The following is a 12,961-nucleotide window of genomic DNA, read 5'->3' on the forward strand; positions in this document are numbered from 1 at the left end:
TTGACTAAGTTGGCAAGAATAATTAAGAATGAATTATCTAAATAAAATTTTTTCAAGTTAAGAATTTTCTTTGAACTTTGGAAAATATTCACATAAACAAGCGTTTTAAACTATTTATGGGAAATTTGTGTTGATAAAGAAATAAAATACATATGAACAAATCAGTTAACAGTGAATGTAACCCTCACCTCCAAACAAACAAAGTCCAGTGACTGTAGATAACACCAGATTGTGATTGACTAACACTCAAAGAACAATTAAAAAATGTTTTCTTTTAAATAAACAATTTTATGTTTTTTATTCTTTTGACTATTCATTTCCTAGAAACATCTAATGTACTGAAATATTTTATTTGGTTATGAAACATTTTCTTAGACACTAACCTTCATGATAATTCCTTCTTTCTTCAGTTATGAGACAAGATTCATTCATTAAGATAAAGTGTGCACTAAAATTAACATGTATAAAAATGAACCCTGTAAAGGTAGACTCAAACATGGTAAATGTATGCAAGATTTTCTAATAAAAATTCCTAAGAAATATTTTTGTTTGTTAGAATTTATTATGGATTACATTTTGAGAAGTTTTCCCCCTACATCTGCTTTTCAGTTCATACATGAGAAATTTATGCAAAGTCTAAGAATTACTATATTATTTATTTATAAAAATTTTCATGCTTATCTCTAAGTGAATTTGGTAAAGCTCAAGATATACATAAAATAAAACTGATAAACAAATTATAGATTGTAAAAAATGTGGAGAGAAGCAGGTCAATATGCTAAAAACTGTAGTTGAAGATTCAAATAAGATTTTTTGTCTCCTGGAAGTATTACAGAACATCTGTCCAACGCAGAGTCAGTTCTCACACAATGATAAAATATCAAAATTTTAAAACTCCTGGATGTCTAGTGTAAGACTGGACTTATGTCAACCAAATAATATAAACTGTTATAAGTATTTCCTGCCAAAATCCCTATTGTAAAGGTGGAGGAGATATTTTGTTTAGAATAATTTATACTGATTGCATATACCAATTAAATTTATGAGATAATTACTTTTGCTAAGGTTGAAAGAGTCTTAATTTTCCTATCCTTATTATTAAGCCTTGCTGAGAAGGCTCATTCTCTACCTTCCGACCCTTGAGTTGCCACTTGATGGAAAGGTTGACAAGGCTAAATCTCTTAAACAAGAAGAGGAGTAGAGAAACATAACTCCATGAGTTCAATATTGAGAATGCAATCTGGAGCTTGAGAGAATAATTTGGCAAGGCTGTTAGAAAGAATATCCTGTTAACATTTGAAAAAATAAAATAAATGAATGAAAACAAATGTGGTCCTGAATTTTAAAATTCTATTTGTATCAGAGATTCAGAGAATGACATACAAACTAGAATGAAAGCTTGCCCAAGACTGTCAGCATTCTAATGGCTTTCTAAGCAGCCACGTTGTGACATATATTCATCATGGAGTGAACAATAAATGCTATCAATAGGGAACAATAAGAAAAATCAGAAGGCACAAGAAAATTGTCTGGTTCTGCATGTTAATATCTTTCATTTGTATAGCATTTATTTACAAAATGCTTCTACATTAAGATTTTCAGTGTTGTTCAGCTTGCAAGAAGCCACATACAACATCTTCTGCACTTAAACCACAACTGTGACCAGCCTCTCTAAAGAGCTACAGCTCTGAGCAGTCATTAAAAAGTCATTTTCTTTTGGTAAGAATTTTCTTCACATTCTACTTTCCATTCTTTATTTTGAATCATTTGTCCATAAACTATACCATGTGTCAATGGGAAGACATTATGAGATTTTTAGTTAAGGCGGCACAAGATCTAGTTCAGAGTGCCTTCAATCTGCTGGATATTATTAAGGTACTGAGGTGTGGTAGGCAGAATTCTAAAAATGATCTGCAAGATTCCCTGAACAGTGTCTGGCACATGGTAAGTGGAATGAATGGATGAACAGAATATTCTTGCTTTAATCTGGTGTTCTGATTTTCATCACTTGGCTTTGTATTATGATTATCACTCTCTTCCTAGGCCTTTGGGATGATCCTTTTGAATCAAGATATTACCTCAACTTCTGCCAAAAACTTCTTTTCTCTGTTACTTTCTGCTTATTAGCATAAAATTCTCTGCAGCCAAGCCCAACTCAGCATTTTCTGTATCATCACCCAATACAGACACAGAACATGGCTTCCATTTCTTTGGTAATCTCTCAATACAGTTGGTTCAGTAAAGACAAGAAAATATGAAGAACCAAGCTGGGGAAATAGCAAGAACAGAAGTCTACTGCCTCTAGAGAAGCTCTATAGGGAACTACAGTTCAGGATGGAAGGATTGGAAGGTTAAACCACGATAAACTGGAAATTTTGAGGTAGGAGATAGATGGGCCCCTGTGCTGGACAGCTGGTGTTTGTCAAGTGGAGCAAAATTTAAGCTTTGTTCTCACCTGGACACTCCAAGGACAAAGCTAGTGGCAGAAGCTGAACTCTGCTGAGGTAAAGAGGTAAGATGACCACTCCTGAGATCAAGGGAAACTTCTCTGTCTGCATACACAGGAAGGCTCCTTGGGGGTCAAAAAGGGAGGGGGGCACCACCCTATAGTAAGTGTGGATATGCACCCACAGGCCTCTGAAGTGTGATACATCTTAGCAAAAAGTTGCACACGTGTGTTGGAGAGGATCCTGGGACCAGTCATGTGTGGAAAAAGAAACAAGATAATTGGCCAAAGGTAAACCAAGACCCGGAAGGGCTGTCCTATATAAGTGCTTTAAATCACATCCTTACTGTGCTCCTCATTCAGGATGCCCACACTACTCTCCCAGTGTGTATTTCTGCCTAGCTTCTGACTTAAAAAAATAAACTTTTTCTCTGTGTGCTCTCCCATACTTTGTGCTGTGTCTCTAATAATAAACTTTGTACCTGTTTTTACAGTTTTTACCTCCTTGAAACATTCTTGCTTTCAAGTGGGGGAAACAGCCAGGGCCATTTTGCTTCTAGCCTCTAGCCCTTGGTGGTCTAGCAGCTAGTATTCCTGGTTTTCATCCAGGAATAAAATGAATAAGGTTACCCCAGTTCAATTCCTGGGCAGGGAACTAAGATCTCTCTTCAGGACCACTCACTGCTGTCTCTCTGAGATCAATTTGAGTAGATCTAAGGAGATACAAGTTCATAGACAGAAGAAAAGTGTTTTTAGAAAGAAATGGATTATAAGTGGGAGAAAGTGTGGTTGACATTAAGATTAGTCAGAATGTGAGAATGTACAGAATGAGGAATGTAATCAAATAAATGTCCAAATAGTGTTCTTTATCTGAGCACGCTCTGCCTGCAGACTCCTGTGCCCCAATTCATAAATGAAATATAATCAATGTAGAAAGCACTTTATGAAATTTAACGTTTCTATTTCCAGGTGAAATTTGAAGTCTTCATTGGAGTAAATTAACTTCAATTTAACTTTGTACAGATTTTTTTTTTTACTTTTATTTTCCTTAAAGGCAATAAGAATGGCACAACCACACCTCTTCTTAGAAGAATATATTGCTTACATGTGTTAGAAGATCTTAAAGAATTCTCCTGTCACTTAGGGACGTTTTAAGTTAAATAAGGTAAAGCTACCTATGGGGGGGTTTATTAATTCTGATAAATAAGATCTTCTCTAAGACAATTTTCAATTTCTTCAAGATCCATTGAAGAGTCTATGAAGAAACATTACTGTAATACATGAAATAGCTTCCATCTCTCCATTTTAGGAAGCTTCTCTAATGCTCTCCAATGTAACATGAAAATAAATTACCTAGAATGCCCTTTTCTCATTTTCACTTCCTTCTTTCTGGGTAAAAATTCCCTTTCTGCTGAAAGCATCACCTGCTTAATTCCATTAAATTTGAATTTTTATTTTGCCTTTCTTTAGTTTTTATATCATTGCTTGGTGCTATATTAATTAATATTTATTATAGAGTGTGCTGTAAATGTAAAATATGTAATTGGTAATGTAAATAAAGTTATCATAGGTTTATTTTGTGCTATCTATGGAATTACATGCTACAGTGAAAAGAGAGCTTTTGATTTTATATTCAAAATTATCTAGAATTGACTTACCTTCTCTGAGCCCTTGTATTCACATTTGCTTGAAGGTCAAGTAATACATGGGCTTTTAAGAGTCAAGATGGCTTAAAGCAATCTTGACAATGAAAAACGGACCTGGAGGAATCAGGCTTCCTAACTTCAGACTATACTACAAAGCTACAGTAATCAAGACAGTATGGTACTGGCACAAAAACAGAAAGATCAATGGAACAGGATAGAAAGCCCAGAGATAAACCCACGCACATATGGTCACCTTGTCTTTGATAAAGGAGGCAGGAATGTACAGTGGAGAAAGGACAGCCTTTTCAATAAGTGGTGCTGGGAAAACTGGACAGATACATGTAAAAGTATGAGATTAGATCACTCCCTAACACCATACACAAAAATAAGTTCAAAATGGATTAAAGACCTAAATGTAAGGCCAAAAATGATCAAACTCTTAGAGGAAAACATAGGCAGAACATTCTATGACATAAATCACAGCAAGATCCTTTTTGACCCACCTCCTAGAGAAATGGAAATAAAAACAAAAATAAACAAATGAGACCTAATGAAACTTCAAAGCTTTTTCACAGCAAAGGAAACCATGAACAAGACCAAAAGACAACCCTCAGAATGGCAGAAAATATTTGCAAAGGAAGCAACTGACAAAGGATTAATCTCCAAAGTTTACAAGCAACTCATGCAGCTCAATAACAAAAAAAACAAACAACCCGATCTAAAAATGGTTAGAAGACCTAAATAGACATTTCTCAAAAGAAGATATACAGACTGCCAACAAACACATGAAAGAATGCTCAACATCATTAATCATTAGAGAAATGCAAATCAAAACTACAATGAGATATCATCTCACACCAGTCAGAATGGCCATCATCAAAAAATCTAGAAACAATAAATGCTGGGGAGGGTGTGGAGAAAAGGGAACACTCTTGCACTGCTGGTGGGAATGTGAATTGGTTCAGCCACTATGGAGAACAGTATGGAGGTTCCTTAAAAAACTACAAATAGAACTACCATATGACCCAGCAATCCCACTACTGGGCATATACCCTGAGAAAACCATAATTCAAAAAGAGTCATGTACCAAAATGTTCATTGCAGCTCTATTTACAATAGCCAGGATATGGAAGCAACCTAAGTGTCCATCATCGGATGAATGGATAAAGAAGATGTGGCACATATATACAATGGAATATTACTCAGCCATAAAAAGAAACAAAATTGAGTTATTTTTAGTTAGGTGGATGGACCTAGAGTCTGTCATACAGAGTGAAGTAAGTCAGAAAGAGAAAGACAAATACCATATGCTAACATATATATATATATATATGGAATTTAAGAAAAAAAAGTCATGAAGAACCTAGGGGTAAGACAGGAATAAAGACACAGACCTACTAGAGAATGGACTTGAGGATATGGGGAGGGAGAATGGTAAGCTGTGACAAAGCAAGAGAGAGGCCTGGACATATATACACTACCAAACAACGTAAGGTAGATAGCTAGTGGGAAGCAGCCGCATAGCACAGGGAGATCAGCTCGTTGCTTTGTGACCGCCTGGAGGGGTGGGATAGGGAGGGGGGAGGGACAGAGACGCAAGAGGGAAGAGGTATGGGAACATATTTATATATATAACTGATTCACTTTGTTATAAAGCAGAAACTAACACATCATTGTAAAGCAATTATACTCTAATAAAGATGTAAAAAAAATAAAAAAAGGAATACTACAGCAGCTAATAAACACTTGATTCATTAAAAAAAAAGAGTCAAGGTGGCTTATTAAATTTCCAGCTCTAATCCTTACTAGCTGTCACTTTGGTCACTTTGACCAATTAATCTAATCTTTTGGGATCTCAATTTTTCATCTGTAAATTGGGGATTATAATAATGTTATCCTTATAGGAATTTTTGTGAGACTTAAGTGAGATATTGCATGCTGAAAGTGTGACACATTTTTAGCTTTTATTAAGATTGATGTTATTATCTATAAAGTGGGGAATTCTAGTAACTGTCTTAATAAGCTGGTATAAGGAGTCAGTATGGCAGAATATCTAAACAACAAAGTTTGGATAATATTAGCATTTGAATGCTCCTTTTTAAACTGATCCTTCCCTCCTAATCCCCAATGCATGCAAATACATATTTGTTGTTTTTAAAATACAACAGGACAAAATTGATCCAGCAGTGCATTTTACCTCCTTAGTGGAATTCTACTACGGAGTAACACATGGACATAGCAGTAGCCTTCGTTGATTTGTCCTCATAATAAAAACATAAATCTGTTATTTTTAGTGCACACTTGCTGAAAACTATAGCAAGAAGTTCTATTTCTATAGTCATTGCCCATTATTATGTTTTCTTTAACTCACAAAAAATAGTATTACTCAAGGCATAGGAATGTATCTAATAGTTTCACTCACATCACCTTTATGATTTCCACCCTAAATCTCCTAAACTGGTGCAGGTATTTGTTCAGAAGGAATGCTGGAGGCAGGTGCTATAAGCACTCCACTCCTGGGAACTTGTTCCCTTAGTGGCAGGGAAGTCCTCATGTAGTCTCATCAATGGAGGCTTTAGGAAGACGTATGGCCAGACCTCTTATTGCCTTAGGAGCTAAAAATTTCACTTTTGGTGATGTGATCACAACCAACCCCTTCTGCTTAGTTTGAAGATATTGCACCATTTTTCCTGAAGCTAGTGAAAGGGGAAGACTCAGAGCCTCTATTTTGTGTGCCCATCTTTGCAGTGTGTAGCAGGGGGAACAAATAATATTTACCCAATTTAATTGCTCACCGTTATAATTCAAGTACAGTACTCTATACTCTGAACATTTATGATTTCAAAATCAATTGAAAATGAATATTATCATGTCTCTCCTAAAACTTTAAAGCCAATTACAACTGCTACATTCCAATATTTTAACAATGCCTGGAAGTACAAAATTCAGCTAGTCTTTTAACAAAAGATGTAAAAATAAGGTTTATAAATCTGCTAATTGACCTTAAAACTTCTGCCTAGGAGAGCATTACAAATTTCCTCTCAAGAGCATATCAAATCATCAAGAAGAGCCTATGGTCAAACAACTCATGTGATACCACAAGCTAAAATTTATTGACTTTCCCAAGGTATGCCTTGCTTGTTACACACACATGAATATATAATTAAGTAGCATGTGTGAAATAATAGGCCATGAGACCTAAATCACTTACTTTCTCTAAATGCCACCAGGGTTCTGGCTAATAGGCTTGGATCAGTTGATAATTACAACAGAAGGAGAATGCTATTAATTAAACAGTCACCATAGCGCAATCATTAATAATTGGTTAACTTCGTGGGTTTTAGGGTCAGACAAATCAGTGATTGGGATCCCCATTAATAATAGTGTCACTTTCTGTAAATTACTTAACATCTCTGAGCTTTAAATTTTTTCACCTATAAACTGAGAATAATACCTTTGTATGGGGTTATTATAAAGTTTAAATAATATTACATAGTAAAAGCTCAGTGTATTCATTGTTATTTTTATTAATCATAGTAGAATTTGGAGCCATGCAAATTCTGTTCCACTAAAATTACACTAAGAAGCTAAGCATTGTAAAGTATTGTTTACAAAAGTAAAATAGGTCTAGATTCCCTGATTTCCAGTAATATTGAAAATTTGAATTTCTCAGCAGAAAAGGGAAATGTATATTTGATGAAAGAGATTAGATTCTGAAACTGATTTAGAAATATCAGTATAGATATGTATGCTGGATGTATTTTATGCTTATGGAGAAAAGCATATTTCTTCACTCTGTACATTGAAAAGGTCAATTATCAACTCAGTAGAAAGGAGCAACCTTAGTACACATGCTGTGGTCTCTAAATATCATTTCCCACTAAAAAGGAACTAAGGCTCATTAGAAGTCTGGCACACAAAACGCACAAAAAAACCCTGGATTATTTTGTAATGACCAGAATGCAAGGAGACTATCACAGACGCTATGATTGTATTAAAAAGATTTTAAGAGAACTAGGGAAGCTTCCACTGGTCAAGAATGGGACAAATTGCACATTAATAAGCATAGTAAACCTAAAGGATAAAAGGCATCAAATATATTAAAACACATGAGATCATAATGATATTAAAAAGAGAAGTGAAATTGGTTAAGAGTGATATCACTTATTTTAAAATTTCCAAATGAAGTTAAAGTATCAAGCTCTTTTCCTGACTTATTTATGTACTCTTCCACTGGAAACCAAATGATAGATGAGATTTTTCTCTTTATAGAAGTATTCTAGCTAATAAAGGAAGAAGAGATGATGGTACTAGAATATCACCATTTCACAGCCCTAATGGATGAATGGATTGAGACATCTATTAGCAATGGCTGCTGCTACCACAAAAAGAGAAAAAATCAGACGTGTATACCTACTGATGAAGGGACACAGCACTGTCTATGCAATACCCTTGCCAAAAATAATTCCATGAACAACAAAACTTGGATTTGATACAACTCTAGATCCAATTTACAGGGAATACAGAGACTCCGGTAGAACACCACCTCGGTGCCATAAGGAAATATCAAACAAGACCCAGAATATGGGACACTTAAGATGAACAACCTGGTTTCTTTAACAAATAAATGACAAAGTTAGAGAGGTAAAAGGATGGAGAGAGAAGAGAGGAAGAGGGGACATCTGTAGACTAAAGAGACATAAGAGCTTTATCAACCAATAAAAATAAACAGACCTTATTTGGATTCTGATTTTAAACAACAAATGATGATGAAAGAAAGAATGTCATTTATGTGGCAATTGGAAATTTGAACACTGGGTAGCCATTGGGCAATATATTAAGAGATGTGTTAATATTTTTATATGCGATAATGTATTATGGTGGTTCTATTAAAAATAGTAATTATCTTTTGAAATTCCTGTGACATATTTTCAGATAAAGTGCTAAAAAACATAGTCTTCCTATAGAGACTTATTTGACATGTGTTTTTCAGGTACTTTTTTCACTTAAATTTATTTTTTAAATAATAAAAATATTTACTAAGCTTTTTAAAAATGTGGAACTAGCCTTCAGATCATGTAGCTATAATTGAAACAAGTCAACATTTCTGCCTTAAGCCTTTCCTCAACTAGACTATCAGCTCCCCAAGGACAAGGACTGTGGCTCATTAACTCTCTATCCTGAGTGCCTAGAATATTGCTGGTTATAGTTGGTGCTGAAGAAATATTTATTTGAACTGCTATTGAACTCAACTATATATTAATCATATTATCACAGACAATAAAGATTCTTCCATATGAGTGAAGCACACACTGGTTTTTCCCATTCATTTGGTCACAGGACAAGAGGCTTTACAAAAGCATTGAGGGTCATCATCCACTGGACTCTGAGTACTCCTTCTATAAACAGGATTTCTGTGGAATACGTTCCTTTTGCAATAGTCCCAACACAGCAAGCTTCGACCCCCACTACTCACTTATCCACAGAGACCAGTTGCCTTATTTAGATTGAATAAGGTATAGCTTGATAAGATATGTGATTTTTAAGACAATAAAGAAGCAATACATTCCATTTCTCCAAACTTTTCTGTCTCATTTTGGTAACATTGAAGAAAGAAGGTACCTGAAACTATCATCCTAAGATTCTCTGAGCTCCAGGGAAGATGTAGCCCTTTTCCAGATTTAAGAACACATTCCTACATTGCTTGACTGGGCTACAAAGTTTGAACATCATAGAAGTAGGAATGCCCTCATTTGTTACATGCTTGGGAAATAAATTGTGACATTTTCCATTCTAGATGGTACAAACTTTGAAAACATTTGGTTGGTTTCTTTTTCAAAAGTCAATTATTTCTTTGTTTTTTTAACTTGAGGAGTACTCAGGTTGAAAATAAAGCCAAACATAAGTTTTACTATAAGAAAATTTATTTCAATTGTGTGACTGGATTAGACTTAATTTCATGTTGTGTATTATTCAGGACAAGAAAAGGAAACTGGAAAGAAGATTCACTTAATACTTTCTATATACTTGTTATTATCATTTAATCCTCAGAGCAGCCAGGAGTGGTGGACATTTTATACATTTTACAGTGGAGGAAGTGATAGCATCAGGAGGGTGTATCAGTGAGGTTAATAGACTTTTAAACTTACCTCAAGAGTTATGGAGTAGATTCAGGCTGATTTGTCTGATTCCAGTACCTATATATGCTCCATTCAATTATAGTAAACAACATCTCTTGGAATAGGGAGGTAGGTGACTATTCTCATTGTGGCAGCCAAAAGGATCCAATAACTATCTTTCATGTCATATTAGATATCTATGAATAATACAGAACCTAGGAAAACATGGATTGTGTTTCAGGGGAAATCTCTCCAGAGAGAAGTTGAAGGTGATTCTATATTCAGGTAATTTATAGCCACGGTGGACCAGGATATCATCTTTTCTGAAGTATTTTTAAAAATCACAAATACAAACAAAATTAGGAAAATGTATATAAGGCCCTTTATGAATATAAGAAAGTGGGCATACTGATCTCTCAAGGTCAACTGTGTCATAAATGAGTTGAAAGTATGATCTTACAGAGAAGCCTATATTTAAAAGCTATATTTTATAATAAATACCTAACCTATTCACGAGATAGCCAACCTTATCATTTGAACACAGTTCTCTAGCCAAACATTGCATCATTTATTAATAATACTAACTTTTACTTTGCCTTGCTTGCAGAGAATTTGGAATGCATTTATTAAATTCTGCAGTACTCTCTCCATGGCAGATAAAACGGTTTGTGGTGTTATTTTCCTGAGGCAATGTTGATTGTTATAAAGATGTCTCTATATTAAATTCCTTTTATATAAATTAGCTCTACGGTATATCTAAAGATTTTATCTACACTTATTTTTGTTCTTTGTCCATTTCTCTATGGCACCATTAGGAAATGCAATATGATTACAGTATGTTCCCAATTTTGGTGTTTACACAAAGAAATACCCTAGTTTCCTTTTAACGTGCACTTAACAGTAATATTGTTATTTGCTGAATGTCTCAGCTTGAGCAAAAAAATATAGTTCATAGTGCCATAAAAGCAATATTCTTAATCTGAATCAGAGGTCTCTGGGTTGGTGTGTTACTGTAATCATTTCTGGATACAACTTTAAAAGCTATGTTTTTTTCTCAAGCATTATTCTTTTTGGTATATGTTAAAAATCTGAGTTTCCTGAAGAGAACAATCTCATATCATGGTTCAAATAAGATAATACATGCTGTGAAAAGTTTCATAATAAATAATTTGTAATTTCAAGTGGCTGTTCCACCTTTAGAAAAGCTTCTATACCTCAATCTGTGGATTGAGCCTTGGCTCAGGTAGAATTGTAGGAAATGCCATACCAAATTGTCAAAGGAAACAAGGTCTAAAAACTGGAGAAAGTCAGTCAGTCCTAAAGATGACTTACTTAAATGTTAAGAAGTAATGGTTAATTAAATAGGATTAATTGCTTAATAGTATGGACTTGTTTGAACTCAATTAAAAAATGTGACTTTTCTATATAAATTGGTATTTTCTTTTAAAAGCAAAAACCTTTCTTCACAAAGCTGATATATACTAGTATCACACCATAATCACTCTCAAGGTCAGTGCCACAATGTCTACAATTGAGGGACACTAACTTCTATAGAGATTTTTCTGTAGTAATTGTGACAATTTGACTCACTGGGGAGATTTGGCTGTTATACCCATATCCGTGTTTTGGTGCTGTAGAGAAGTTTGGTATTAAAAGCATCCTAGAATTCCTTGTGCTACTACATTTAACTTATACAGCAAAACACAGGTTTTGTATTTTGAACAGCTTGCACCAAAATTCCTCTTGAGAAGAGGACTGTCTTTGGCTGTGAACATTCCTTGGCTAGGTTTTGAAATTGTGAGCACAATAGTACTGAAAGCATGATCTAAAGAAAGACAGCAGTAAAAGATGTAATTGAACATTCTGCATAAGAGGTTAACAGAAATATTGGTAGAGCAACAAGAGAGCAGAGCAGAGAGATGGAAAGTAAGGTGGTGAGAGTGGGAGGGAGGAAATAAACTGCATGACAGATAATTAGAGCTTATAGAGAAATGTAGCTAAGGGAGAAGCCCTATTCAGGGTGGATGCAGATACTTTTGGGGCAGGAATGTCTTCTTTTCTGGGTGGCAATTTAATCTTTCTCCACTGACCAAAAGTTTTAGTAAAATTTGCTACACAGGACCATTTTTGAATCAGTAGTATGTTAAGGGGATACCATCAAGGCAATTGACAGGAGGCTGATTCAGAGATGAGAGGAGTGATTCACACACAAAAAGAAATTCATTTATTCCTGCAGCAAATATTTATTTATTTGTCAAGCACTTTTCTAAGTTCTGGAGACATAGTAGTGAATAAAATCAATGAAAATCTCTGCCCTTCAAAGGAGCTTATATTCTAGTGGAAAGACAAAAAATAAACATGTTGATCAATCAAAGTAAGTTATCTTATTAACTTAGTAAGTTATTTGGTAATGCTATGAATAGAAATAAAATAGTATGGATAATTGGAAATGGAAAAGAGAGGGGGATACATTTTTAAATTGTGTAGTCAGATGAGGCATCTCAGAGAAAGTGAAGCTTGAGAGAAGATTTTAAGGAGGTTGAGAGTGAGCCACCCTGCTTCAGTTGAGGAGAACAACTGCGGTCCTTTAGACAGGATGTGTTTCCGGGCAGCAAAAAACCAGCGTGGTTGCAGTGGAAGGAGTGAGATGAAGTAGAGCAATAAGGGGACGAGATTGTACACTAGGGTTTCTAGGCTCTTGGAAGAACTTGGGCTTTTACTCTGAATGAAATGGGATGCTAGCAAAGGAT

Source organism: Delphinus delphis, chromosome 19 (assembly GCF_949987515.2).
Source record: "Delphinus delphis chromosome 19, mDelDel1.2, whole genome shotgun sequence".
NCBI lineage: Eukaryota > Metazoa > Chordata > Mammalia > Artiodactyla > Delphinidae > Delphinus > Delphinus delphis.